The sequence below is a fragment of the Sebastes umbrosus genome, chromosome 7 (genome assembly GCF_015220745.1).
Source record: "Sebastes umbrosus isolate fSebUmb1 chromosome 7, fSebUmb1.pri, whole genome shotgun sequence".
Lineage (NCBI taxonomy): Eukaryota > Metazoa > Chordata > Actinopteri > Perciformes > Sebastidae > Sebastes > Sebastes umbrosus.
The window spans coordinates 20,492,984-20,498,983 of NC_051275.1; the positions used below are offsets into that span (position 1 = coordinate 20,492,984).

Consider the following 6,000-nt stretch of genomic DNA (forward strand, 5'->3'; position numbering starts at 1 on the left):
CCGACATGGAAATCCTGTAATTTTACAGTTTTAACTGTTTTGCGTGATAAGCAGAATGTGGATATGACATGGATCAGTGAAAAAGGTTGAACAGAATTGTTTAACACTTGATTACACTGGATTCCATCCCTTGTTAGTTCCAGCATCTACAGTACACTAGAGCACTGAGAATGAGGAAGCCGGCAATTTGTCTGCCTCGGGCTTGACTGTCCATCACTGTGTTAGTCTTCATTTTTTCAAATAGGGAACAGAATAAATGTGAGTAAATAATGTGGGCTGTAGATGTTTTTTTCATTAGAGCTGCCCAGAAAGTAGCTGCCTGTCAAGGCCATCCCTCTGCAAGTTAAGGTGGATAAAGTGCTCTTTGTGATTTCAAGTATAATCAGCTGCTGATTTGGCCAGGTCTGATCCACAGAGATGCAACTGACAGAGAAAAGCTTTGTGGCAAAATACACACACACACACAAACACACACAAACACACTTAAGAGTGTTTTACCCACACACAGCACAAATGTTATCCAGACAAACAGCACATTTCTTCTAGCTAAACACAGCTTTTTGCCCAAGGCTGAAAATATGGAACAGCTGTAGCTAACAGGTGTTGATAAACTCTGTTTTTGCGATTGAAAATCTTCAGATCTTCTGCAGCAAAAGGTTGCATCATCTTTCTATTTTGAAACTTTGGCTCCAAATCACATTTTCTTTTTACTTTTAGTACATACTGCAATGCCCTTACAAAGTGTGTACTTTTGCATCAGTATGCATACGATTGGGACATACTACATCACAACATTGCGCCTTGAACTCTGACCCTCTTGCTCATATATGTGATATGTGCGCAGAGGATTGTGGGTCAGAATAGCCAGAAAAGCATGCTGGCTTGCATCCTGCAAAATGTGACCGGATGTAGTAGGACATCCTGGTACTTTTGGCATACTGCATTTGACATACTATGTATTAGGACAAGAGCTGTCAAAGTAAGTGCGATAATAACGGGTTGACGTAAATTTATGAACGCAACTTTTTAGGTCATCAGGGAATCCAGGAATCTATTGGTACCAACTATGTCATACTAGCTTGTTGCGAAGGACGCTAAAAAACGCTCCAAACTTGTGCTAAAATTTGGCGAGGAAAAACTGGCAAAGCCATTTTCAAAGGGGTCCCTTAACCTCTGACCTCAAGATATGTGAATGAAAATGGGTTCTATGGGTTCCCACCAGTCTCCCCTTTACAGACATGCCCACTTTATGATAATCACATGCAGTTTATGGCAAGTCATAGTCAAGTCAGCACACTGACACACTGACAGCTGTTGTTGCCTGTTGGGCTTGAGTTTGCCATGTTATGATTTGAGCATATTTTTTATGCTAAATGCAGTACCTGTGAGGGTTTCTGGACAATATTTGTCATTGTTTTGTGTTGTTAATTGATTTCCAGTTATAAATATATACATACATTTGCATAAAGCAAGCATATTTGCCCACTCCCATGTTAATAAGATTGTTAAATACTTGACAAATAGCCCTTTAAGGTACATTTTGAACAGATAAAAAATGTGCAATTAATCGCGATTAATCATGGACAATCATGTGATTAATCATAATTGAATATTTCAATCAATTGACAAGCTAAAAAGGCCTGTTATCAGGACATACTAAATATTTTTCTGGCACACTACATAGTATGGTGGTATCTTTATTGGAACGCACAGTATATATCTCAGAATTTAAATTAATTATGGGGTATCTATACCCCAAACACCTTTAGCCATTAGCCGTGATGTACACAAGTTTTAACGGTGAATATATTCTTCTTTTGAGATGAAAACAAAAAAGTATTTCAAACGTTTCTGACTATAAAACCACAGTAAAATGCAAGCTAATTAATTTCTCTCTCTCTTTGTCCTTTTTACTTTCAGACCCAGTGATCAGGAGGAAAGCCACGTCTCAAGTCAAGAAGGAAACAGACGAACCGATGAAGAGATAAGAAAAAATAAAGTAGCAGGGTATCAGTTGGCCAAATCGCGTCAATTTCAGCCTTCATCCTCATCAAAATCATCTCCTCACTTAACTAAGTTTACAGGCCCACAGTTCTACATTGAAAATCTAATTATTGTGAAGAAAAAATGCTGTATGACTGTATATGACTGCACCACCTGCATTGTTAACATCATGGTTGTAGTCATCCAGGCCCTCTGCACATCTTCATCAACATCCTCATTATCACCGCGGCGTGCGTTTACGTGCACACACAGCATGATGGATAACAGGTCAGGCATCTCACTTAATGTCCTCTTTCAAAAGAGTTACATCTTCATATGTGTCTGACAGATATCCCTTTATATTAATCACCAGAATGACACAGGTGCTCTATACTAGCATCTCGCTCATCATTGCCATGCTTTGACTTCAAGCTGGTTATTGTAAATGGGATATGTGGTAGGTGCAATCTCAGATATGTGCTGCCCATGTGTGTGTGTGTGTGTGCACGTAATTGCTCTCCCCAGTGTCATTATTCTCATCATGATTGTTGCAGTTCCCTGCAGAGATGTACATTGGTAGAAGAGCAAATAGACAGAGAACCTCAAACCTTTTGACCCATCTCAGAAGAAACACACCCACAAAAACAAGAAAAAACAAAAGCTTTGTCTTCACTTCCCCCCCCCCATGTGCTCCCTTCACTTTTTCTTTGGGCTTTATCTTTTGTATGTGTACATACAGCAATTTCAAATCTTATAGTTTTGTACATGTAATTTTTATGGTGTGTGGAATTTTTTTAATAAAATAAAACAAAAATGGACGAGTCTTTTGTAGACTGCTGCATTGTTTCTATCTTCTTCTTTTTTTATTTATTCTATCTCCATCTTTAATTGTTCATATAATCAACCTTTTGGTGATTTAAAAACACCAGGTATAATTATCGAGATGTAGCCGAAGTTGACATTTGTCAGTGCAGGTGAAGGTAAACATTGAACACAGTAATTTCATGTTTTTCCACCAAGCTTAAATCTGACATACTTTCAACTTTGAAATGTACTATTTATTGTTGTTGAGATGTATGCTGTTGTTGGTGGATGTAAACACATATGGATACATTTCAGTTAATAATAATAAGTGTGCAAGTCGATAAGAAACAACACACTTTTTAAGAAAAGCACAGACAATTCAATATGACTCCTCTAAAGTTGCTAATTCCACCATGCTTTAATGCTACACTGGTAACAGTGGTAACTGATGGCCAGCAGCAGTTCTAGGTCTAACAGTCCCTCCGCCTCACTCCCGCCGCTCCAGAGCTGCGTCCTTTCTCTTCCCAGCAGGCTGCGACCACACTTACCCCACTGACAAGTGTTCTGTTATAACAACAATTGCCATTTTCTTTTGTACTAGTCAAATGACCACCGAAAACAATTCAATTTCCGTTCTACACCTATTTCTATGCACTTAACACTGCAGGTCCCCTCAGCACTACAGCGCTTCATAAGGCCAGCAATTATTTTTTGTTCACTCTCGCTCAGCCTTCGTCAGGATTGTTTTCGGCCACAGCAAGCAACCGATTTAGAGTTAAAAGTTAGCGACTATAGCTGGAGAACATAGTGGAATATTTAGCAGCTAAAAGAGTCAGATATTCCCCTCAGGAGTTGGTGGAGACCAGATGAGAGATGAAAAGAGAGTGAATATTGGACTCACATTCGCCAGGTGGACAGAAACGTAACAAATAGATGTTCATGTTTGGTTCAGTAACTGCAGATTTGATGTTACATTTATTCATGTAAAAAATATATATTCAGGTGAGACTTGGCATCAGTAATCATTGACCTTTCAAACTGGAAAATCAATACAGCTGCCCTGAAAATACTGCCAAATGTGTCCTTAGTTATCAGTTACTAAAACTGGTTTTGGTTTTGTGCATTTTAGGAAACATTAAAGTTCAACTGGCTGACTGCTTCACATAAAGCCCTGTTTAAATTGAGCAGTACTTTTTAAAGGAAGGTGTTTTGTTCCCTCACCCCAGTTCTTACAGTTCTTAATGCTTCCTGTGAACATAACCTAAATGCGTCTGCTTCCTCACCTCCCTCCTCTCCTATTATCTCCTCCTATAACTTCACTCCTCCCCTCATCTATTCCCCTAAGCTTTTCACCCTCACGCTCTCTTCTCCTAACCTCCAATCTTCTCTCTCTCCTGCTCTGTTTTTTCCTCTCAACTTCAATACCCAATCTGCTCTACACAACTCCATCCGATCACCTCCATCCCTCACTTCTCTTCTCCTCAGTTCTTGGCGGGCGGCCAGCAGCAGATCAACTCCCCGCCATTTCTGTCTCCTCTTTCTCCTTTACTCCCATCACCACCTGTTAACTCTATTTCCTCTCCCTTCATACGCACACATGAAGCAGAAAGAATTAAAATGGATGAGGTATAATGAAAGGAGAAGTAGGCTAAAATATATCTTTCCGAACAGAAGTACAAAAAGGGAACGGCTGCTCTAATATTACCGCAGCACCATCAAAGGCAGACAAAGAAATGGAAAAAAAAAGTCATCCCATGAGCTATCAGCAGCTGTAGAAAATGTGGCACCTGGGGTCTCATTTTAAGAAAGATCCTAATATTAAAATATGATTCATGTTTCACACTTTGAGCTCTATACCAGGCGGCAAATACGATTATGCCAGGAAATCAACGCAGCGGAGTAGAAAACAAAGTCGAACGCATCCTGATGAGTCATTATTTTCATTAATTATTAAACGGTCACCTTTGTCTCAAAAGTTTTCTTCCAAGGGTATGAATAAAACAAAAGGTATTTAAGCTGACAACATGCCATCATAATCACCGTGGTACTGTATTAAAAAATAATCAGTTATGCTACTGAATTCATTAATTAAGCCAAATATTTATGTCAACATACTTTGCATGGTATCAACATGAATTTACAGCATTGAGAAGTTTTTGTTCATTAAAATGTAAATCTATGCAGAAAGGTGCTCCACATTTAATCAGACCATCTTTCTCCACGGGGGCAACTCTTTGTGTACGTATTGAATTCCTGTCATGTAGCGGTCTAAAAAAAAGTCTACACACAGACAAAGAAAGACAGATGTCAGCACGATGGTATTAACAAGAAATACAAAGAGCACAAGAACTTTTGTCACGGTGTCCTTGGCCGTCCTTAGTGCGAATTATGGAATTATGGAATGAATATTTCGTTCTGCTGCTTGCTAAATCACAGCCTTGAAAACCTATTCATTCTAATTGGTTAGAAAATTAAAACATTTTTTTTTTTAAGAGAAACTTGTAGCCTTGAGTGAGAAGCCTTGAACACACGCAGATGCCCTCCCTACAAGTAAAACACATATGCGAACACATTCACTCAGGAAAGACGGCGTGAACACAAAGGTGCGTGAAAAAAATTTGTTTTTTGAAAGCCGCTCAAGTTTCTCCTCAGAGGTTGAGCTCAAGTAACTGCCTTCCTCCATGCTTGAGTGACTTCTCCAGTATTTGCTCTGCGTGCCATTACTCCTTGTCTGACTGCTTCTTGGGTGACTGAATGATTTATTTTTAAACTAGACTTTAATTTCCTGTCTGTGCCATACAAACAAACAGCAATTTCTTTTTGAAGATTGTGAAGTTTCTCCCCTCTTGGTAAAGTCTCGGTGGGATAAAAAAAAAAAAAATGGAAAAAGAGAGCGCTGGAAGATATGCGGCCAACATCCTAAAAAATGGGTTTAAACCCAGGAAGTGTAGCTGGATCTCATTTGCAAGTGTTTAACGTTCCCTCCTCATCCACACTCGGGGGAGTCCACTGCTACACCCGGATGTGTTATGCCTTTGAGGACTGCCGTCTACTCAGGTGGAGACTGGCCAACTTGATTTGAATTTCCTGCAATTCCTTGCAATTTTAGGGTGTGAAGTGGTTTTGACGGATGGAAAATGTAAAACTACCTCCAAATGTGAGCTATTTTAGCCGGATTTTGCTTACATTTTTGATATAGGAAGAAGATATGGC

General features: G+C 39.3%; 1 protein-coding gene across 1 annotated transcript in view; it reads left to right on the forward strand.

Moving 5' to 3' along the window:
* Window positions 1-2,807, forward strand: part of zgc:172282 (leucine-rich repeat and fibronectin type III domain-containing protein 1-like protein) — a 206,473-nt gene extending 203,666 nt beyond the window's left edge. The window contains exon 11 of the mRNA XM_037775218.1: window positions 1,921-2,807. The gene's annotated coding sequence lies outside the window, so the exon portion shown is untranslated. The remainder of the gene's footprint in view (window positions 1-1,920) is intronic.
* Window positions 2,808-6,000: the final 3,193 nt, after the last annotated feature.